We start from the raw sequence: 25,022 nt of genomic DNA on the forward strand, positions 1-25,022 counted from the left end.
CCCACCGTAAGAGTGATGACATGGAGAAAGGAAACTTCAGCTAATGTTTATCTGAAGCTAAATGTGAGTGTCAGAAAATTCAGCCAACCTCCCCTCACACTCTTTCCAGGACTTGTCAGAGAAGGTGGATTTGCCCACTCTAAGAAGTAGATAAACAGAGAAACTCCTTTTCCCACTAAGACACCTGTAGTTACAGATGTACCTTTTGATAAAGACAAAGATGTGCTTCCCAGCTTTGTCTTTGAACTTTCCTTTTTTATGGGTTTCATTCCTAGAACCACAAAATAATTCATGTTTGACCAGGACTGCTCGAGATCTGTAGTCAAGCCCCTGTCTCCGTCTCAAAAGCGGATCCACTTAGATTAGGTGTTTCAAGAGCTTGTCCTACTCTTTGGGTGGAGATTACCCGGTAATCTGTTCAAACATCTGATCATCTTCATGTGGAAAAAGGTCAAACCCCCCTGTTTGATAGCTGTTATTTTTTAACCACTTTGCACCTATTAAACAACCTATTCTCTCGTAGACTGGCAATGGTAGTGACTTCAAACCTGAAGCTACCACTTCAGGTAACTACCTTGTTAATTCCATTATAAATATCGAATTTCTAAAGACATTTTTGGTTTCTAGCAGTGCTCTATGCCTCACTTCACATAATGTAGTTATCCCAACAGGTTTATGTCTGACGAAAATAATTACTATGCACATCTGCAAATATGCTTTTATGCTTGTTCCACCTCTAAAAACAGAATCAGCTTTATTTGACAGTCTTGTGGTGTTCTATCCTTTTCACAAATCCTTCTGATATATCATCATGCAGCAATGCCAACCATGCATTATAGAAATGATCCATGTCTGATGAAAGGGGTAGTGTACTAATATATTTTGAACTAAAGAACAGGGTGCTGGAAATCAGTGTGTGTAGTGGAGGCTGAAAGGGTCTGAGTACATCACCTATTCACATCCTGGGCCCATTTTCTGGGAAGAGTGATCATTTGACCTCTCCTTAACAAAAGAAACCAAGACACTTCCCACAAACAGCGCTTGTACTGGCTCATGGAAAATACTCCTACTTAGACATATTCTCCTCACAGAAATTCAGCTGTGTCAAGAGCTCCAACAGCTTGAGAAGAACTGTTAATAAACACGATCAGTTATGGCTGCTGGTTCTTGTCTTCATCAACCCCCCCCACTTGTAGTAAGCAACAGATTTCACTTTTATAGGAGGTCTTTCAACCTCAGGGTCTTTGAGAACATAGCACCAGCAAAACAATAGCCTTGATTCAGTAGATGCCTTACAGGGATTCCATGTGTGTTTATTATGGAAGCTCAATGTGCCTAGTGTGCAACCAAAGATTATTTTTCTTCCAAAGGCCAAGCTTGCTTGGAATTCTGTTAATTAAATGCACTGTAGAAATGTCAGCCTTTACCCTTCTATATATATAGCATCCTTTGTCCTTCACATAATGATTTTAAAGTGTTCTTCAGACATCATTTGATAGAATAATAAGATATTATTATTGAATCTTTGTGTCTCCTATTGTCCCAGGAGCACTGACCTTGCTTTCCCAATGCATAGGTCTGTCTACCAGGCTAATCATAATGATATCTGAGTACCTCAGAGTTGATGCTTATATGGCAACGATTCTGCAGGAGCTTGACATCAGCCAGAGGTAGTGATAAGCTCCATTTATTGCTCCTGTGCATTTCTGTAATGTTATAAGTTTATTTCAAATGTAAATCCCCACCCTGGTGACATGTGGGGAGATGCATGCATGGTTCAGGTAACTCAAATTCCCACCGGTTGTCAGAGTTCCACATAGAGGTAAGCAGTAGATGCGATTTACAATGAGAAAGCATCCACGGGGAACCAAGATGAATGAATCCCCCATTCACTCTTTTCCAGCAGATATGTAGCACTGATTAATGTCTTTGAACTACTGAATCACTATGGAAATAACCCTTCATTTATGCCCTTCACTTTCCTTCGCCAGGACAAGGTATTAACACTGTATGTTTTAGCCATGGAAATCAGATACTAACACATCTTCCCACCAGTATTATTTTGTTTTCCTTGACTGGTATTTTGTATAGACATACCTATAAATACCCATGCACACAGCAGGGTATATGCAATACATCTGGCAGGGAATGGTTACCCCCGGCACTGTACCGATTCTTAATATAATCTTGGCTTGTTTCCATAGCTGTCAAAAAGTCTAGGTTAGCTTGATAGGTCCCTTAAAAAGCACAGTTTGTGGCAATTGAGTTTTTATTGCTATTTTTAAGAAAGTCCTGACACTTAGGAGGGTTTTCTCCTCCAGGAATGAGATATTTTAATAGCTGCTGAGCAAATTATGATAAAATAGCTCTTATCTGGAGATATGAGATATTTAATGGCATCATCAACATCCTTTGCATATCTGCATATCTGAGAAAACGTCCAAATTTTACCACTCAGAAGCTTTTAATTTCTTTTCTTTTCTTTTCTAAAAGGGAATCTGAGTGCTCAAGCATCACCTCACCACACTCTTCATTTGTCCTGAAAAACCTTGTTTTTCTCCCCTAACACAGCAGAGATGCCTAGGCTATGGTTTCTTTTATTGAAATCTCTCAGTGAATCCCCAAAACAAAAGGAAGCTTGATATAATGACATTACTGCTATACCAATCTCTACCAAATCAGTCATCTACAGGCAGAAATCTAAACATTCCTTAAATACATTTATTTTAATAAAGACATATCAAGAGAAATCCGCCTGTCACTGTTACAGTGATTTGCCCAAAGCTGAAAGAATTCAGCCTAGTCTCATTACTATATAAACACAATAACCTGAAATATGCAGTTATAGCCTGGACCAAGGGAGGATTACAAACATAGGCTTATTGTTTAAAACCAAGTGAGAATCACTACATCCATGAAACATAAAGTTATACTTGGAACCCTATCCAAGTAAAGACATTATCCTGCTCTGGATTTCAAAACCAGAAATGCCGTAGGACTTTTAGCTTTATCTTCACAAGTCAGGCCATTACTTTACAGCTCTTCCTGATTTGGTTTTGCATTTTGAAGTACGGAGTTCCTGACTTGAAGTTGTAGAAATAAATTTAATTGTATTTCTAAATCTTTATCTATAGCTACTTAAAGTCTGGGTATATGTGACACTTTAAGAACATTTCAGATTTCCATTAATTTTCTTTTGCTCCCTTTGAAATACTTTGGGATGTGCACTCATTCGTAAAATTGAGGTAGAGGATTCTGTGGCTGACAAGTTTTATTTATTATTTGTTAAGCACAAATGTCTCACAGGGCATATTACAGTTCTAACAGGCATCTTGTGCAGCATCATCAGATGAGTCAGAAGAAGTAGATCCACATGATGTTGTAAAATCGGAGTGGTTAAGCTCATTCAGCAAAAGTGTTGGTGTAGGTCAAGATAAAGTTGTCAGTTTGGAAGTCAACATACAGTTTATATTTGTTGGGGGAAAAAAGTGTTATCTTTGCTTGCATTGGGAGTGTGGAAGACTTAAAAAGTGAGTATTGGTAAGATATTTGGTGAGCTGGAGTTGCTGGTGAAACAGAGAATGGAGGGTCTGTAGTAAATAGTACATTATGCTAAGTGGTATACAAGCTGCCATGAAATTATATTTAGGTTATTTCTTATATTTCAAATGAACTTCCAGAACAGCACATTAACATTGACAATGTCATTTGTTCAGGCTTCAGGAACTTGGGATCATTTCTCGTCTTGATTCAATCACTTTGGTTAAATCTCTTGTTAACAATGCAGAAAAGAATGGATTTTCCAAGTGATCACTATTTATTAGACAATAAATTTAAAATGACAGTGTAAATATAATTTCATGGTTTGTGCTCTTTCCATTTCTTTAAAGAAAAAACAAGGATGGAATCAAGAGACAAATAACGATGCTTTAAAATATCACGAGGAATAGCTTGATTTATCAGCTCCACTTAAGTATAAACACACATTGAAAGAAAATGACAAATGCATAAATCCCACACCCATGATAAAGTTTTACTTTTCTCTAATTTTTGCAAATACATTTAAAAAAAAATGATAGTGTACTTACATATTTCAGATCCTCATCTGTCTAAGAATAGAAAGCACTCAAGTCATGTGTCAATAACTCAGGCGGTCTCTTCTCAATCCCCTTTTTGTGTTCACCATCCACAAAAATCAGTGCGCCACTGCAATGGTCCAGCCATTCTCACTACAGAAAAGGAGCCAGGTTTTGTGTGTCAGAAAAGACTGGCATGGATTTGTAGAGGTTGTTTGCATGGCAGCTGTCAGGATTGTCCATGTAGGATCCTTCATAAGTTTAAAGACCCACATTCACCCTGTCTGGGAGCACTTAACTAAAGTACCTACATCAGAAGCATGTTCTCCCCAGGCTACCATTTCATCAGGCAGCAACTGGTATCTGTCTTCATGTCTGTATTGATAGGGAGAAATGTCTATCTACCTTCATATCTACAGGACAGCCATGCCCAAGCTGCCTTCCCATGCTTTGATATCCCCAGGAACCTGGGCAACCAGAACAGAGTTAGGGCACGTTCCAGGCTAGCTCCTACTCAAAGATATACAGGGCATGCCACCATCCATGGGTGGCTTTACAGTTTAGATATGGTCTCAAAGGCTAAATAAGGAGTAACTATACACCAGATATGAGTAATATTAAATTGGAACTAAGTTACTATGCACACATACTTAAATATGAAGAAAGAGAAAGTATGTTTTTTCATGGGACAAATCTTTAACAACAGTTGTTTTCTTCCTTTCTAGACTTCATGCATAATGCTGGCTATAAAACATATTTACTTATTTTAAGATACCATTAAAATATTGAAGTTTTTCTAGACTTATATTGGTCTTCTTTAAGAAATTAGAGGAGAGAGACTCCTGTTTCAGACACCTGGATAAATCCAGTTGTTTCAATATGCATAAAAAATGACTCTCAGTCCCATGGTCCATATTGTGCAGACACACTTTACATTTAATTTCGTAATATCCTGAGCATTTGAGGGGGGATATTTAATGGGGACTTGACACCAATCCTCAATTTTGTAGGCACTTAAATCTCTATATAAGTTTACTGGAAGGTATATTTGGTAATGTCACGCCGTTTAATGACAATGATCACAGGTGCAATGTGTGGTGCAGCAATGAAAACGAGCCAGTATATGATCTTGCCAAAGGCCAACAGCTTCTGATAGATCACAATTAGCATGGCCCTCAGTGTTATTCAAAAATACCCTTGAAAAACAGGGACTGCAGATGTGAGACACAACACAGAAAACCTCTACACACAAAACTGCCCAGTGCCGCTGGAGATGCCCTAGTTATTCTGACTGCCATCCAGAAAGGCATGGTTTTCCTGCACATCCTGCATCATCTTTGCCAGTCTCTTAGATAGGTTTGGGCATCAAGAATGGCTTTGGGCATCTCAAATTAAGTTTATTATAAAATTAATCACACACTAAATCACAAGTTATGCAGTGATAAGAGTGATCTTGAGATCCTCCCTTAGTATTGCTACTCCCCATCTATAACGCCAGCACACCACCCCTTTCCACAAGTACCGCTTCAGGGAATGGGTGGCATATCAAAATGCCACCACTTTCATGCTATATGCTGTTTATGCACAAGCACACATGTTGTATAAGGGCTTGGTTGTTTTTCTGGTTTTCTTTTTTTTTTTTCTTTTAATTAATATTCTTGCTTTTTTGTAAAAATTAAAGCAATTCCAAAAAGCCATTATGTTTTGATTGTTAGGAGCTGACATAAATGGATTCCAGTAGAGATAATGCTGTAAATGTTGATCATGTTACAAGTTGGCCCACCTACTGTCGCTTCAGGAAGCAGAGGTTTAAATATAAATCTCCTATTTTTAACAGAGTTAATATTAGAATTGAAGGAGGAGATGTTCAGCTGGGGTAAATAGTAGCTTCACTGATCTAAGTGCCACTATGCTGATTTACAGCAGCAACAGAACTGTCAGAAGCAGTGTATCTTCTCTCCACCAACAGCTCCATTAACGTATTTATAATATGAATTCTCTAAGGAAAAGAAAAATCATAACAAAAAGAAAAGATGAGATTATTCAAAGGTATCTGGTGAGCCATGACAAATTTCTGTGAGTAAATGAATGGAAATATGTGCCTTAGTATGTGTCTTAGTCCACTAGATTGCTTCAAATCCCTGCGCCAAAATCTGCATGTTAAATCACAGTTTTGCTTACAATGAGCAGTATATTCCAGCTATAATTAAAATAAAGAAAATTGGTTCTGGATACCTCCTGATAATAAAAATTATGTTAAAAAAAAAAAGGACAACAAGCCAACAAATGAAACCCCAAAGTATTAAATTAAAGTATTTTCTATCTACTCCAAGCATTAATTTATGTTTTCTTTTCGAAGTTGCATTTCCTGGACTACTGTAAGTAAGATTATTATAAAAAATAAGACCAGAACTGTCAGATTTTGTTACCAGATTTGAAATAGGAAAAAAAATCCATATTTGGAAGAACAATAAAAAGAACAAAAACTCCGTGATGTTTAAAACTCACAGTTGTAAGTACCTTAATTTACCTTGAGTTATTAAATATTCTAGTGTTAGGTATTAATTTGGTGTGTCTCCTCCACAGTGCTTGGGCTTTATAATACTATCTAAACAAAATTACAAAAATCTAATCAGTTTAACCCAAAAGGAATTTCGCTTCTTCTCAAAAACTCCAACTAAAGGAGCCGAAGTTGTGTTTTCTTTTTAAATGACTTTCTCTGCCTTTAGCTTAGGTGTTTAAAGGCTCCATAACGAAGCAAAGCACAGAGGGCTGAGACTATGGGCTTTAGGGAGATTAAGGGCTGCAGAGCTGTTCACTTTATCTTACATTAACCTGCCCAAGAAAGCAATTCCCTCTATAGCCCCTATGCCCAATCCCCATAAGTGGAGACATATGGCAGTTCTGTGATACAGAGAACACACTGTGGTAGTTTTATTGATACTGGGACTGCTTCGTAGCCAGTGTAAGTCTTCTCTGCTCAGGTATGAATTGATCCCATTGACTCTTGGCAAAGGGAGACTAGCCATAAAGGTTAATATTGCCCTTGAAATATTCCAGTCCAATTCCTGCTCTGAACTGCCCTCCAGAGGAGCCTTTCTCCACTGACTCCAGGGAGATTTGGTGATTAAATTTAAGTGATTAAATTTAAGCTGGATCCTCTGCCGATTTGGTGGGATCGATTTGCAATTGAATTCTTTGGTCTTTGTGAAAAGCTGGTCCTTTTCTGAACTCTCAGAAACCCATCAGAAGTAGCAACAAAAGTGGTGCAAGCTGTGCATGGCCACCACTGCCTTCTCATCTGGTACAATGTCAAGATGAGCAGTCTCTCCCTACCTCACACTTCTGCCTGTCCGTTATCTAACCTAGAATGGTAGCCATTAAAACATTTCAAAACCCAGATTCCAACTTTTCCACATCGAATTAACATGAAATTGCTGGTTAACATGGACTACCCTGATTGGGAGAGCTGCTATGTGCCTTGGAAAGACCTTGTAAAAGGGGTTTTCAGCTCAGATTCTTGGCTAAAGGATGAAAGGCATTGGCTATGTGGCACAACATTGCACGCACACAAGCACACAGCACTCGTTTCACATTTTCTCCTTCCCTCCTCAGATTTCTCTCCTCCAGCCACCAGCTTCTCAGCTAACCTTGAAACTGCAGGGAATTTCATTCTGTGGCTTGTGTTTCCTCCAAAGCAGAACTACAGGGCCTCAGTCCCTCCCTAGAAATTATGTCTCCTGGAGTCATTATTCCCTCTCGGCCTCAGACCACTTCCTGCAATTTCAGAACCACTGAAAACATCAGTTTCAAATGAGTGATTAACCCATGAAGGTTAAACCAGCCTGCATCCACAAGTGTTCCTTAGACGTGCATTCCTTTTCTCCTCTCCCTGAACTTTGGTTGAAATAAGACCAAAGAGATTCTTCCTCAGATAGGTTTTAGCCCATTTTAGAGCTGATTGTCTTATTGGTCATTGTTTTCTTTCACCTCCAGCTTTCTGCTGTAAACTACTATTTAGCAAACCAGCCTTCCTGAAGAATCCTGGTGACCTGTAAAAGCTAAAATGTTAGCGATCGAAACCCTTGGGTATATCCACAAATGACTGAGTAAGGCTGGAGGCACAATGCCAGATGAAGAGACGACAGACCCATTTATCATCAGTAGGAACAGGCACATTAATTGGCCACGATACAAGTCCCGTCCTCCAGGATTAACAAAAATCTTCTTGATCCTGAATATACCACCAGAACATCCTTTATTAAATAAGATGAATAGTACTGAGGCCAAGGGTTGCCCTGCTTCAGCTGAGAAAGCTCAATTATTTATGGATACTTCACTCGCTAAGACACCAACAGGTTACCAAGCCTTGTAAAGAGAGCTTTTTGGTCTATTGAATAAAGGTTATTATCCTACACATATGCATCTTCTGTACCTTCAACAGCAGAGAATTGGAATCATTTGAGTTTTATAAAGCTTCTGGTCTGGGGGATGATGGTTGAACTTTGGAACAGACTACACAGAGAGGCTGTGGAGTCTCCAACCTTGGCAATACTCAAAACCCAATTGGAGACGGCCCTGAGGTGTTGTAGCTGACCCTACTTTGAGCAGTGTGGGTTGGACTAGGTGATCTTGAAGGTCCCTTCCAGCCTCTGTCATATTCTGTGGTTATGAATCCTGAAGACAAAGCCACACAAACATATTCCCAGGTTTCTGTCCTTGCACTGTTCTTCCATGCACTCACACAAAAGCCAAAATACTCATAACTGGCCACTGTTGCCATCTGCCTTTAACACAGAAAGAGAAATCTCATCTTGAGAGACTCTGATACCAATTTTCTTGTGTACTCCCCAACTGGGCATGTGAAAAAGGAACCAGTGGCCTTTGCTTGGTGTTGTACCTGCAGAATTCCCTGCAGGTAAGTGAACTTGGCTGCAAAATGGGAACTACGTGACCCTATCAGGCACAGCTGCCATGCAAATATTGAGTATTATTCCAGGCACACTGGAGTAATGGTTTCGTGTGTCTTTTCTTTCACCTTGGTAACTCCAGGTGCAGTGATATAATCCAATAGCTGTGCGTAATGATGGAGAAAGTAAACCACTGGTAATTTTAGGGGAGAATCAACCACAGATTGCAAGCAGTGGAAACTAAATGCTTCGTTCAAGTGTGGTTTTCACCTACTTCTACTTCTGTTGGCAATGAAAGACCTATTTCATTGGAGGAGCTCAAAAGTAATACTTCAATATTTCTTGAAAGGACCAGCTGGGCCAGGTCCATTTTGACAGCGCCAATGAGGTTTTGCACTTACACACAGTTTCTGCTTGGTACCCATGTAGTTCTACCATGGCTGCAGTAATACATATAGATGTTGATGTTATTGACCCCCCTCCTTGCTGACTATTTATGGCCATGACATTATGAGTTGATCCTATTGTAAACTGGTTGATGAGAAACTCAATGTGAGCTGGCAGTGTGTGGTCACAGCCCAGAAAGCAACCGTATCCTGGGCTGCATCAAAAGCAGCGTGACCAGCAGGTCGAAGGAGATGATCCAGCCCCTCTACTCTGCTCTTGTGAGACCTCACCTGGAGCATTGTGTGCAGTTCTGGTGTCCTCAACATGAAAAGGACATGGAACTGTTGGAACAAGTCCAGAGGAGGCCATGAGGATGATCAGGGGACTGGAGCACCTCCCGTACGAAGATAGGCTGAGAAAGTTGGGGCTTGAGGACATTTTTTCCCCAGAATGTTAGAAAATTTCCTCTATGCTTGGAATGAAGCATTTTGTTTGCACACAACACACACTACTGGGGAATTTTCAGTGCTGCCACTATGTCAGGCTGGCATGCATGGTTTATACCTGCCCAGCCAAAGGAACTGGCAGATGGTTGGTGACAAAAGGAGCATCCCATGGAGCTGCTGGAGAACCATCTCAACAGATCCAAGATTTCAGAGCCTGAAAGACTCTGTGCAACAGCCCAACCGTAGCAGTGCTCAGCATTCAGCCAGAAGCAAGGCAGGTGCTTAAAACCTTTGCCAGGACTCAGTGAGCTCAAAAGCGCTTAGTCTTCAAGCCAGAAATAAATCCAGCAAATGGATGTGGATGCTCCTTCAAAGAGATCTAAGGGCAACTGCCTTGTGTAGGACAATATCTGTAACCTTGTCTCTATGACTTTTTGATCGCAAGAGCACAGACCTCTCCAAAACCGTCCCTTTCAGGACTCAAAGTAGGACAGCCTGTGAGAACAAAGCGGGACAATGAGGATGCACATCAAATGGAGTGGTAGCTCAAAGAGAAGGAGATGTGCTACCCAGCAGGTCTCCTTTGAGCATGGCTCTTCGGGACCACAGCATTTGCCACCCCACAGCTTTTGGTGCCAGGGGTCATCTTATAAGAGACAAGCAGCCATTTATTTTTCAGTGCCGCATAAACACATGAGATATAACCCTAGCTGATGAGGTTATGGAAAAGGGAGTCAAGACTGTTGAGCTCAGTATGTTCGACTTGTCAGACCTGGATCAGTCCTTCTCCCTGCTTGACAGCTCCATATTTCATGTCATCCTACCTCTAGCAGGCAAGTGACATATTTGGAGTTCTGTCTCCCATCTGAACTTGCTAAAGCAAAATGTCATTTTCTACATCTTTCCTTCTTCAATTTGGTGGGAGACAGAGGAAGAAGGATACAGGTTTTAAACAACACTGTTCATTTATCTTCTTAAATCCTTTTCCCTGTGAACTTTCCCAGTGCATGCCTCTGCTCCTGCTCAAAATATCCCATCCTGCAACTGCACAATATTGACATGATTCACAGTTCTTGTAAAGCAATGCTGAACCTGTCCAGAATATGTTCAGCCTCCTCCTTTCTACAAAAGAAATGAACTGTAGCAAAGATCACTGCAGCTAATCTGTCTTTGGACTCAGGAAGATTCTTCTGTGCCTCTGCATTTCAGAAGATGACCTTTATCAGATGTAAAGCCTACAAATATGTTTTGGCTGTGTAGGGCAGGCTACAGATATAGGGTTTGATGTATAAATGTAACAGCTCTTCTCCTATCATACATCAGCCAGTACTGCACAAATGCAGCGTCACAGAAAGAAAAGCATAAAGTAGAGGGAACAAACATAAAAAACTAGTTTATAACTTGCCAATGGAGAAGAGGAGCCCAAGTAAAACAATTTATACTGAAGGTCCAATGGAGTACCGTGGAGTTTCTCTCCCTAGAGGACTCAAGGGAAGCCAGGAACAATATTATCTCTCTAAATGCAAACATTGTTTGAGAGAGACGGTGCTTCTGTGATCAGGGCAGCAAGAACAAGAGAGCTCTTTGCTGAATATGCAACTGGGCTTACTGGTATAGGAAGCATTGTACACACAGGTGCCACAGGGCATGAGCAGGAGAACCTGAGACCTGCTTCAGCCTTCCCATAAAGCAGACTAAGTTCATTCATCAAACCTGAGATTTCAGGGCTCAAAGTTCAAAAAAAGCTACCAGAGCTGAAGTCATTCCCCTCCTTCCCTTTTTTTCTGGTCCCTTCCAAAACCAGCCCCACTATATGCTTTTTTCTTCCCGATTGACTGAAATCACCTGGGGGTCAATTATCTTTCTGGGATGGAAACCATATGCCATTTCATGTTCTTGCATAAGGTTAAGCTGCATATGATGAAACCAATCAATTAAATCTTGCGGGAAAAGAAGGGAGGATGAAGCCTGGCCAGGAGTTCACATTCTCATTTAGTGACAACCTAATCTAAGGATCAGACCATACCAAAATTCACTCGCCTACAAAGAAATACAGGCGAGAAAGTGCTGCCTGTGTCATAAAATGAAGCTGGGGAACATTAAAGCAGGGAATATTCATGAAAACAAGATGGGGACATGCACTGCCTAAGACTGGTAAGATTTTAGAGAGTGGCGTCCCTGCCCATTGAAAGGGGGTTGGAATTGGATGATCTTCAGGTCCTTTCCAATCCAAACCATTCTATGATCCTATGATTTGGGCTATTGAAAGGTTTTAAAACCCCAAGTTTTCTGGGTGTTTTTTGTTGTTGTTGTATGCAGCCTGCAGACTGCTTTAAACACAGCAGATACCCTGCTGACGTGTATTCATAGAATCCAGCTTCCTATGTGGGTCTATGCTTGTCGCTTCACTTTAGTCCAGGAACAGTCTCCTAAAATGCTAGTCTGAATTTCCAATCTAGCTGGCATGTGAGGTTGGTTCTTATCATTGCGGATGGTTTTGCTTCCAGCTAGAATATAGATTTTTTTGTGCTGGTCTGGCAGGGATAAAAGGGAAGAAGGGAAAACAGATGTGGAAGTTCTGAATCGAGTCTCACACTGGTAAAATTCCATGCACACAAAAAATTTCAAGTGGAAATTAAATCTACAACCACACACAAGCGACTCAAGTGCGACTCAGGCTAAGGCCTGTTTACAAATATATTCTTGACAACCCCTAAGCCAATAACTTTGTTTCCCGCATCACTTAATTTCCTTGTCAAAGAGCAACTTTCTCTGCCAGTGGAAACGAGTAACTCTGAGAACCGCTCCATCCACAGCTCTGAAGGGCTTAGGTTGAATCTGGGGTAGCATTTCGGTGCACTTACACTTCCTCAACATCTAGCATTTGGAAAGTGTGTTACTGAAAAGAAATAGGCATAAACACACACAGATGTCTACTGTTCTGGCTTCAAATAACCCTTGTGGAGAAAGAGGGGTGTATATATATACGGGTGTGCACGTGTGTGGGCATGCATGGGAAAGCAAAGCAAGCTTTACTTTTAATCTGGAGCCCACCTAAACAAAGATCCTAATGTTATCCCCTGGAATGAGGTAAGAAATATGATCATTTAGTTCCAAGACCTGCCTTAAACTACAGTTTTTGTAGCCCTGAATGAGCAGCAGCCAAAGTAAGAGAGATCAGATGAACTGCATTTAGAACTGGTGCAGTGAACTGGTACAAGGGGAAAGTGCTTTTAGTGATCAATATGAAAACAGGGGGCTTTCATCTAACCACGGTGAGGATGGCAAAGAGGAATTTGGGCAATATAATATGGGATAAAAGGGTAGATAGGCTCTTATTTCAATCTAAAGACTTAATGATGCTTATTAAAAGGTTGTTACTTGGTTTCATGGAAGAATTATGGCCCTCTACTTCTCTCCTTAGAATGAATGACCTGACAGAGAAAGGCAAGTATTTTTAAGTCCTCGGTCCTTGTTAAAGAGGTGCTTTTCTCATTTCTCTGTACCTTTGCCAAGAGATCAGCTCATGCAAGCAAGCAATTCACACGGATGGTTTCTATTTGAAGGCCACTGCCTCTTGCCGTGCGCAATGCTATTCATCAGGCAGCACATTGATACAACAGCACTTGGGTAATAAGTTATTATGATTTGATTCACATAACAGTTGTTAATATTTGGGTCAACTTTACCAATAAGTGAGAGCTCTGAAATAACAAAACTGGCCTTATGCTTGAGAAAATGCTTTGGGCCAAAGTCAAGTCTGGAGGAGACACATTGAAGTCAATGAGCCTCCAGCAGGTGAGCTGGGCTGCATGTTTCTGCTGGGCAAACCTTTTCACCATTGCAGCACTTCATTATAGCTGTCATTTTCTTTATGAGTTATTGCCTTCTTGTCAGATTTACCTCCCCTTCCATTTGAAAACAGTCATCTGGGGAATAGGCCAGCAACAAAACAAAACCTCCTGTAGGTTAATGTAGCAGTGACAACAGAAAAGCGAGCCTACCTCTCAAACCAGGGGGCTGAACCACATGGCACTTGCTCAGCTACAAGGATCCAATCTGTCTGTATCTGAATATAACAGGCAGCACTGCTTTTCTGGCTCTGGATATCAACAAAGTGTTTTGAACTAGATTTTTTTAGACTACTTAGTGTGTTTCAAAGCCTTATAGTTCTTCATCAGTGACCAAGAAAGACAATTCAGATGGATTATTGTCTCATAAAAAATAAAATCTATTAATCAGCTCTTCAATTCATGTTAGGAAATCCCATATGGCATTTAAATAGAAGTATACAAGGTGCTGGCATTCCAAACCACCCTTCTTGTTAGATGAATTCATACCACCATCATAAGCTGTCCTTTTGTGGGATAAAGAGCTATCCTCTCACTTATTGTAGAACAAATCATGGAAGATTAGATAAAATAGCCATCTAAAATAAGATAAACTGGGCCAAACCTATGAAAAGCCATGTTACTCCTGTATTCCACCTGAAAGTGTTTGATCTTACGTGTGAAATGTAACTTCTGAGCTAACTAAATCTAACTAGTATCCAGAGGAAGCCTCCGGATTTCAATCCTCTTGGATTTCAATCCAAGATGTAGATTGAAAAACCTTGCAAATTGTAAAATGAGGGAAATATTTTTAAGTTAAATATTTTCAGACATACAGAACATGTGAGAACCTTCCTTTAAAAATTAACATGGCGTGGAATCGAGCCACGGCCAAATGAATTAAATTAAAGAGCCTTTCTTCTGCTGCCTTCCTTGAACAGTCATTTATGAACCAGAAAGTAAATGTACAAAGGATCTTAAATCACAGACAATCACCCCGGAAAAACTTTTACACTCACTTCACACTACAAAACAATTTAAAACAGAACAACAGAAACAGGAGATCAAGTCCAACTTTACTGGAACAAATTGTGCTTTGAATGATGCTGGTGTGATGCCACTGATGTCAATGGGATATGACCTTTGCAACTAATGAAAGAGGTTCACTAAATTCACCCTCGTGAGCTTAGCTGCAGAGCCAATTTGCACATCCTATGCACAGCCTCTTGCTCCCTCTCTTAGGAGAAGTAAAGAATTTTCACTTAAATTATAAGCTAATTAATGTGAGAGACACCAGAAACTGTAGGCCAGGTCTACATGAAAACTGATATAATGACTTAAAGTCCTTTCACTGTGAGATGTCTTTGCAATGGAGCAGATTTACTACAAGGTGTAGAGGATTGGCAAGCGTTTTAGAGTGTTGCCCAGTGAGCCCTAGGTATTGCTTGTGTGACTGCAGAGCAGCCATGGAGTAGACACTCATCCTTGACCTCCTTCCCATCCAGATCACATCTGATCCCAGCCCTACTTACAATAGAGGGCTGAAGAAATTCCTGAGATGCTCACACTTACAATTTATGGTGTGGCAGACATTCACCTGACAATTCTGTCAAACACACATTTGGGAAATGATTACAGGAATGAGTTTGTTTATTCTTTAAGAAACAGACTCAGTTAACAAGGGGAAGGAGGGGGAAGGAGGGAGGCAGTGAAAATAACAAAGAATTAATGTAACTATCATTACCCATAAATATTAAAGCAGATTAACAGATTATGAGATAAAAAAGCAAATGGAGCTTCCACAGTTTAAGGTTCTAATAGCGTTAAGGTTCTATTTCCTGTCAACTCGTTATAAGTTAATTGCCATTAATTTTTCATAGCTAAATAGCGGAAGAAATGAGATTCCTGTATTCCTGGCCATACACTCGAGCTGTGAAGGGAGTCCAATGTGAATGGAATGTGGTGAAAAAGCCTCATCACAAGATAATTGAAATTATAGCAGGAAAAGGCTTACTAATCTATACCCTTGCCACTGCAAATTCTTCTCTACAATGGAATATATGATGAAGCATCTCTCTCAAAAGAGGTTTAAAAGCTAACTCAGTGATTTAGAATTTTTTGCTATTATGTGGATAAATTATTTTTTAAGTGAAACCTCTATCCATGTAGCCTTTAAGTACCATATGCTATATACCTATACATGATTAGAAATGTATTACCTATTAGAAAGGCATTTGAGCTCCATGCAAGTGACAGAGCTTACCCCTTCTTTTCAACGCAAACAGCTCACTGCTTCCTTCCCATTTTTACATTGATGCTGTTTTGTTCAGTTAATAATGAGGAGCTTGTTCAAACCATCTTCCTTAGATATCTGACTTGGGAATCTTGAATACTTTTCTCACTGGCTACTTATGGAGCTTTGGGGTCTGACAGACCCTTATAGGATAGCAGTCTAAATCAGCCTTTTCTACCCTGATCTTGATGCCACAAGAAATATGTTAAAAGATCTGGTATTCACAAAGCCTTTTGCATATTCAAAGCTTTTTCTGGAACACTGCATCACTACTACATCATCAACAAAATAACAAAGATGCAGGGTTTCCAATAGTGTAGGTAGGAGTGAACAAGCCTATTCAGTGCCAGGATACATATTAACCTATTCTGCTGAAAAAAGGGTATGTATAGTCTATCAGATAAAAGGCTGCAGTCAATTCATCAACCTTGAATCTTAGAGTCATAGAGTGATTTGGATTGGAAGGGACCTTAAGATCATCTACTTCCAACCCCCTGCCACAGGCAGGGACACCTTCCACTAAACCAGGTTGCTCCAAGCCCCATCCAACCTGGCCTTGAACACTGCAAGGTCATCATGATACATTCAATACAACTAGCAATAAAGCAGTGACTCTTGCAGGATACCATATAGTGCATCAAGTGCACAAAACATACAATCTGAAAACGTAGGTTATTGAATTTCATTTAATTTTAATAAAAAAGTTACTTGTAACAATATCACAACAAATTACTCTCAGATTAAAGTTTTTATGCTGTCATCCCCTTTTAATTATATAAATGTCTTCCACCGTATACTGCAGAAAACTGTTCAAGTCACACTGGAGCAAGAACTTCTTCCTGCTTTGCAGTTCAGATTTCCTTTTGTTTGACATAATCCCATCATGCCTGTCTTTGTCACCTTGGGATAACAGAAGCAATCTTTTCCCTTTATCCTCCGAGTGCATGACTTTCTTTTTCCTACCAAGTCAGGTTGTTCAGCCCCTTAATGATTTTTGCTGCTGTTCTCGGAATTCCCTTCAATTTGTCAACATCCATCACTAGATTCAAGGTGCAATCTCATCTCTGCCGTATAGCAGGAAAATCACCTCCCTGTGGACAAAGGAATGAAGACTCTGCACGTACAGACCGAAATGAAACCATCCCCTTATGTCATCCTCTAGCTTTCCAGCATGCATATATATTATTTGCTGACTGCTAAAACCCCAAGGTCCCTTCGACATTTCTGCTTTCCAGGTATCTTTGTCTGACTTAATAACTGTGCTTTAGATTATTTCCCTCTCAGATTTATTAGCCTACATTTTTCTAGGTCAAAAATCATTTTGTTACTTCAAGCACGTATTTCTGACATGTCCCATTCTCCTTGTACTATTTCCTAGTAATTAAACATAGCTTACTATTTTGAGGCAGAAGTTGGAAGGCCCTCATTAAGATTTGAGTAACAATTGATCAGCATAGGTCAGTCTTTTTATCTTTTCATGGCTTGCCTTGATCCTACTGAGTGCTACACCCTCGTTCACTGCTAGGACACTCATATTTTTATCCATGTGATTGACTGTACAGGTGACAAAAGGCAACCCTGGAACTCTTCTCTTATCCTTGGATGATGTCCAGAAAGAAAAATGCAACCGTCCTACCTAACTTTTGGTATCTATCATGTTGACAGTCCACACCTGAACCAGTGCAAGCTCTCCTAGAATCAATGGAATGAAAAAGTGGACATAGACTCATAGAACAGTTAGGCTTGGAAAGGACCTTAAGATCATCTAGTTCCAACCCTTCTGCCATGGGCAGGGATACCACATGCTAAAACAGGTCACCCAAGACTCTGTCCTACTTGGCATTGAACACTACCAGGGATGGAGCATTCACAACTTCTCTGGACAACCTGTTCCAGTGCCTCCCCACCCTCACAGTAAAGAACTTCTTCCTTATATCTAACACGTTCAAGTTACAATTAGTCTTCCCCTGAAATAAGCGTTAAGACCGTGCTTAACAAACTAAACCCTCAGAGTGCTTATTTCTTTTCAGTGGCCATGGAGACAACCCAATAGACCTAGCTGTGCATATGTAAACAGCTACAGGCAACTGCAGACCATTGCAGACATCTCTGACTGGCTTCAGGATTTACACTTTCATTTTTCTCTAACTACTAAAATGTAAAAGCATAAAAGCTTCTTTAGATTCTTTTCTCTTTTTTTCCACATCATAAAGCTTTTCCTCTGTGTAAGTTCGGAGTGGTTTTGATAATCCATGTTTAACAGTGGGTTTTACCCAGCAGATGTCTATGCAGTTTAAGTACTATATGAATACCCTATCCTATATTCAGCTTTTGAATAAGTGGTCTAAGGAATTTATATTTTCTTTCATTTCAAGCCCTGCAACAGATGCCTGCTGATGTCTTTCATCCTTTGTAATTGAATCTAAAGTATTCCACTATTCTACTATTCATTATCAAATTGTATCCATCTCAGTGGCATTGCAAACACATAAAACTATGCATGATTTCAGTGAACACTGGTAATGAAAAAGAAAAATAGAAGCAACACAAATAAATAAACCAACCCTCATATATTTACTGCCTTTAAAAACTCTATTATGTGGGATGTATTTCTCTCTAGGGTATAAACATTGGTTTCCAAGTGTTTCTTGCCTTACTTCATTAAGAATAGTTCAGATAGGTTACAACAACTATAACTGCATCAGTCAACAGGTCCACAAATTTTCAACTTCATCAATCTATTTCAAACTTCAGAGTTGAAGGTGAAATCTGAAATGACAGCCAGGCTTCTAGAGCACTGCCATGACAGGATCCCTGAACCCCGTTAAACCTGCCAAATATGAAGATACTTGCCCACCATACGATACTGTACATTAAGTTTATTTCAACAAGAGAAATCTCTTTAAGTTTTATTATAGGAATAACTATGAGTTTTATTGTTTATTTAACAACATGGAACATTCCATAAAGATCAGAAACCTTAATTACAACCCTCTACCTAATCCTCCAGGGAATTCATTGGAATGGCATATTGAACTCTTTATTCTGGTTCTAGGCATGGCTCGTCTGTTTTCCATTGCCATTTTCCACCCATACTTTTTAGAAGGAATCAAATCCAATGTATTAAGTACCCCCACAAGCCAGTGGGATCCTGTTTTCTCACTAGCCTCAAACATTTACGTTTGCTTGGTAAGCTGCACGTATTTTTAACATCTAAAATGCTTTTTTGTACAAATTGTGGTGATAGTAATAAATAACGTGATATATGGTGTTAAAATGAGCAATGACTATGCAGAAACAACACCTTATTCAACAGGTTTGTTCCCTCCTCTTACACTGTGTTTCTATTGATTTCAGCGATACTCTTTATTGCATAGCTGTCCCTGCAGTTCCAACATGGATGCAAACAAGAGTCTCTTCCTGTGCATGCCTCCTCAAAGCAACTGTTAATTATGCTCCAAGTAATTACACCTTTATAAACTAGTCTGCAGTGCAGGGGGTTGAATATCTATAATTTCAAGAGGAAGTATTTACCCAGGGATAATCAGGGAGAAATTATCCCTTTAAATCAACAGAAAGGATGGAAGAATCATGTTTGACTGTGAGATAACCTGCCCTGCTTAAAAAGAAGCCCCTAATGCAGAGTGTATGAGCCTGCACTAGACTGACCTTCGAAATGAAAGGTATAGAACCAAATGAAAGCAGCGGTTTTTGTGTTGTGTGTTTAATTGCAATTGCGAAGCAATATTAATGGCAGACAAAGGCATCCAGATGCAGGTCAGAACATCTCGTTGAATTAATTAACAGTAGAATTACTGATAGTACCTTAGAAACAATGATTTTATTACTGGAAGTGACCACTCTGTAGGAAACTACTGTAATAGTTTAACATTTTCCGCGTGAAAGCAAATCCCAGAACCTGTCCATTGGTGGTGCACTTTGGGTGGTGCAGGCACTCAGTCAGCCTTAGGAGAGCTTAATAAAGGGACAAGTGTTTCCAGACTTTGGCTTTTTCTCAAGGAGTGAACATCATGGGAGACCAGAAGGAAGGCTGGGATGTCCCCCAGGACTAAGACACTGTTTGGATCCGTGGAAAGGATTCATGTTGTGGGGTGACATGGCCTTGTGCAAGTGAAACATCTAGTAACATCAGTGTGATATGTGAGATATCATCCCACAGAAGAAACTTGGATCATATTTCTGATATAAGAAGAAAAGTGTTTCAGAAGAAAGGATAATACATGAAGATCAGTGCTTTTAATATTACAATAATTAAACCAACGGATGTACTTGCATTCTTTTACTGGACAGCAAAATATGCTCGTTATTGATAGATTTTGGTTAATAAATATGTGTATTTAGGCAATATTTTTCTCTCAGGTACAAAATCTAAATAGAGTTCATCCTGAGTAGTCAAGATTAGAGAAAAATCTTGAATACTAAAGACTAGATGCCTGCGGTTATCACGGGTGGTCCTAGGAAGCTTTAGAGCCATGATTGTGCAGCCTTTAATTTAGATTAATATGGATCTTAACTAGTATTGCTTCTTCATATATTAATAAGAAAATTCCTCTTCCAAGTACTGGTTTCTCAGCTTTTAGCTGACGAGTTGACAAAAATCCTTTATTTTCCCAAAAGAAGGTGTCAAATCATAGGTGATTCTGGATGAAGCGCAGCATAGAGGAGAACATAGCACTATGAGACAATAAAGAAAGAATATTCTATCCAATTCAAAGCAGGAATGAAAGCATAAGGGTAGTTTTGGGTTGTGTTTGAATGTTCCCACCTCACAGGTTAAAAATAGAATTGGCTTAAACCTGCATTCTGTTTTCCAAATATAATTGATAAAAAATGAGTCATTTTTCAATATTTATTGCCATTTTTCCATGGCTTTTTTTTCAAGCAAACCAGAAAGGAAATAAAAGAAAAAGAAGAAATAATTAACCCAGCAACACAGATTTTTGGACCTCCTGCAGCTAACTGACAAAAACTGAAATAAATTGGGATGCCAAGCAATAAAGCCAATAATATCAGTAATTATTTTAACAGACATGATGAAGCAGACTTGCAAGTGGGTGTCTGTTGCCATTTCAAAACCACAAAAAAGCAGGCTGCCAATACTGCTAAGTGAGAGGAAACAAATACACATGCAACTTCTCAGCACTGAGTAGTAACTGGTATTTATTGCATTTAAGATCATTTTATCTGACTTTTCATTTAATTTTACTTTGCTCCTCATAGAGTGCATTCTATTAAATATTTACTATCTTGGTTAGGATGTCAGGCACACTTTAGTGTCTTATTAGATTACTGCACAGTAGTTCATGTAGGAATTATTTGGGGCTGCTGAAGGTGGAGAATTAAATGCAGTGGAGTGAAATTAGAAAATGAAGAAGTAGAGGCAGTTAATCTAGGCATATCCAGAAAACTGTAAAACATTTCCCAGGGAAGAACTAGATCTTTCCTTCCTTCAGATTCTTTCAAATAGATGAGGTGGGCTGAAAACAGCTGCTTAATAATAAATATTTCTGCAAAGAAAATAAATCACAGTCTTGGTTGACTCGAAGCACAATGCTACCCTGCATAAGCAGTGTACTGGGAGTCAGAAGAGATATTCCCAGCTCTGCCACTGACTTCCTGCAAGTTTGCTGATACCAATCTTGGTTGGCTTACCTCAGCAACTTCAGTTTCTCTTAAGACTCTTGCAGTCTTAAGTCTCTCAAAGTGAAGTTTAACTCCAACTTGGTCTTGTCATTGCTGCAATACAATGTCATTGTTATTAGCTGCAGTACAAATAATAAACAACTGGTGCATTTTATAGCAATGCTCATGCTCTTCATCCTGTACTATATCTTTTTTACAGGACATGAACCTGTTAAAACAAGTCCAGAGGAGGGCCATGTCAGCAAAGGGAACATTTAGATTAAATATAAGTAAGAAATTCTTCACTTGAGGGTGGTGAGGCACTGGAATATGTTGGATGCTGCTTGGAGCAACCTGGTCCAGCAACTAGGCACAGAGAATCTGTGGCTGCTGCATCCCTGGCAGTGTCCAAGGCCAGGCTGGACGGGGCTCGGAGCAACCTGGTTTAGTAGAAGGTGCCCCTGCCTATGGCAGGGGTTTGGAACTAAATGAGATTTAAGGTCCTTTCCAACCCAAAATGTAAGACCCGAAAAGTAGAGCTTTCTATAAACAAGCATTGAAAAATCACCCTCAGAAAATTATCTTCTTTCTATTAGTAATACAGGAAACCCAAGTGATTCCCCTAGGAATGATTGTAATAGGTTGGTCCAGTAACTCATCAAGACAAGTGACCAACATAGACTTCTAGAAAAACAGGTAGGCAAGCATACTGAGAGTTAAGTCACCAAATATTTTCCCAGACTCTAATAAATTGGGACCTCTTCAGTCAGAGAAAGATGTTGTGATTAATACCTTTCAAGAGATGTTTCACCATGATGTTGTTTATTTAAAACAGCCACAACCAGCTAGAAACCTGATCTTTAGGTGACTAAAGTCAGCAAGAAGCAGTTCATTCTGTAACCCCTGTATTTTACCACAGGTTTTCTTCTTATTCCTGGCGGTATTGGATGTTCTCCTTTTTTTCCACAGGAGAAGATAGCTAGGATGCCACAAGAGCCATCAGCCTGAATTCTATTCAGTAGCCTCTGGAAGGCAGGAGGGTGGGATATCTCCCTGGGAGAGACTAGATCAAGTGCTCAGATTACTTGCTGGGAGAGTAACTGAAGATTAAAGGCTGGAGGAAGAACTGAAGGATAGAGGGAATGAAAAAAAGATGTGATTCCTTTCTACCCAGCAAGCAACCTTCCTTTCCAGCTGCGGCTTGGAGCCAGGACTCTCTTCCAAGTGCCCCTCTGAACTTGGTCCACCACACTTCCCAGGTGGTTAATCTCATTAAACTGCTTCTAATATTCCATTGAAAATTGATAGCTTGTTCTGCTGATCTATAAACTCCTGCTCCATGCAGTAGCTGTCGTTTCAATCATGGGTTGGAGGCTTTCCCAATTTTCAACTTCTAAAATCTACCCAGTTGTCATATAACTCCTATTTTCTCCCACAGTTGCTTACAATAGACCTGGTTTATACTTGTTTATTTTGATTTATTTTAAATAAATGTGGATTTATTTTGATCCCAATGGATCACTGTCATGATATAATATCTTCGAAATAGCAACCACAATCCCATATATCATCATGAAACCACTCAGAAGATAGCAATGCAGCTCTTCTGTTTTTCCGTGATAACTGGACCAATTCTCTTTGTATATTCTCCCAAATTCAGCATCATTTTCCCTCTGATCATACAAAAACAATAGGGAAGGTCTGTTGGAGAACAAGAGAAAGGTTGGATTTTCAGTGCCAATAAGCAATCAAAGTTTCATGATGAGGATCACAACTGTGTAACCACCCCATAAACTTTCTACAGTTATTCTGGGGGAGAGAGAATGGGATTTCCTTTTCTATTTTCCTTTACTATTTCAGATCAAGGTTAATAGAAATCAATAGAAAATACGTCCTTGTGCTTGTAACAGAAGATGAGATCTCCACTGGATATTCTACCAAGATGTTTGATCAGCTACCAGTTTTCTCATACAAAGGTGATAGTCAGTGCCATGTTTCTGGGTGGATCAACCCCTGCAGACCTTGCACATAAGCCATCTAGAAGGAACTTGGGATGAAGTACCAGTTGATGTTGATCTTGTGATCTTGTTGCACAGATTTATGATACTTTTGGTCAAATACCTACTTGATGGGCTGAATTCTGAGCAGGGCAGGCTGAGAGTCTTAGTGCTGAAGACCAAGAATGTCTGTTAGTGAATACTTCCAGGGGAAGCTCCTGACAGAACTCAAGGAAAAAGCACGTTGTGGAGACTAAAAGCAATAGATAGGAGTAATGAGAGGAAAAAAGTGAGATGCCAAAGGCAAGAAAAAGGAAGAAAAGCAATAGTTTTCAACTGCCAAAATGCCCAATCAGCTGTAGTCCGCAGCTCTGTCAGATACTTTAAATCCACGTCTAGTGTCAAAGCTGAAGTGGAATCTGCTCAGTGCTCAGCATTAGTTTTCATTAAAGAAAGTGGCTGCTGGAAGTATAAGTTGAGCAGGGAGAGGATCGAGGAAAGCTCAGAGAGAAAGAGGGAGAGCTAGAAAACCATAGGCTTGATTTTCCTCTCACTTAAAGCAGTTAAACTTGTTGAATGAGCTGATTTCAGAACAGCTACCTCACATTTAGGTCAGTATGAGACCATGCGACCCAGTGTGTCCCAGAGGGATATATTTTTTATGTACCATCCTTGTATTCTTTGTTAGCCGTTTTCATAGTTGACAGAAAAAAATACAATAAGGAAAGTAAATACATTGCTTTATAAAAATAAGATTTAAAAAATAGAGCAAATAACATGTTTCCCCAGAGTTTGCATTCACAGATTACTTATGGTGGCATAATAAAGACTTGTGAATTTGGATCAGTGTTATATATAAGTGATAACACAGTAATAAGTATGTCTATTAACAGGTCGCTCCCCAAAAAACATTAATTCTCTATATAATGTAGAGAGGATGACTGTCAAATTTCCCATTTTGCCTTATCTAACAAGAAATGTCTATGTATTTGCAATAGAGAGGCCCAGAGAGAATCATCAATTTAGAGGTAAATGTTATAAGGTTGGATAACCCAGCTGTATGAGTTTTAAGGGCAAACATTTTGTATGATGCTGTGCTTATTGAGTAGCCACATAGTCTGCAATCTTAAAGGAGGTTCTGTTTACATGTGAAAGCATGAAAATGACTATCAGGGAAAAATATGTATATATAAAAACATAGTGTTGCCTGGCTCTTGACAGTTGAGGCTATGGACAATATATTACATACAGATGTACATTTTGTAATGCTTTCATTTAAAAGGTTTAAGCTGTTTCCAAGGGGACTGCTCCAGCTCCCAGACAAACAGCCGCTTGACAGCTCTCCTAGTGCTCAAAGCTCTCATGCAATTTTGTTCAATACACAAAGTGCCAGACTGAAGGAAATTGCTGTTCCTCATCTGATGTTAAGTGATTGGCTTT

At 39.6% G+C, this 25,022-nt stretch overlaps 1 protein-coding gene across 11 annotated transcripts in view; it reads right to left on the bottom strand.

Annotated features, from left to right (window-relative positions):
- The window catches only part of TENM4 (teneurin transmembrane protein 4), a 755,231-nt gene that overhangs the window by 517,018 nt on the left and 213,191 nt on the right, over positions 1 to 25,022 (bottom strand). For 10 of the 11 annotated variants that reach the window (XM_057408504.1, XM_057408511.1, XM_057408514.1 and 7 more), the window contains one exon: positions 4,089 to 4,229. The exons of the other annotated variant lie outside the window; for it this stretch is intronic. The gene's annotated coding sequence lies outside the window, so the exon portion shown is untranslated. The remainder of the gene's footprint in view (positions 1 to 4,088; positions 4,230 to 25,022) is intronic. 11 annotated transcript variants of the gene reach the window in all.

Source organism: Pezoporus wallicus, unplaced genomic scaffold, assembly GCF_028554395.1.
Source record: "Pezoporus wallicus isolate ANWC-B61680 ecotype Strahan unplaced genomic scaffold, APGP_CSIRO_Pwel_v1 contig_7461, whole genome shotgun sequence".
In the NCBI taxonomy this organism is placed as follows: Eukaryota; Metazoa; Chordata; class Aves; order Psittaciformes; family Psittacidae; genus Pezoporus; species Pezoporus wallicus.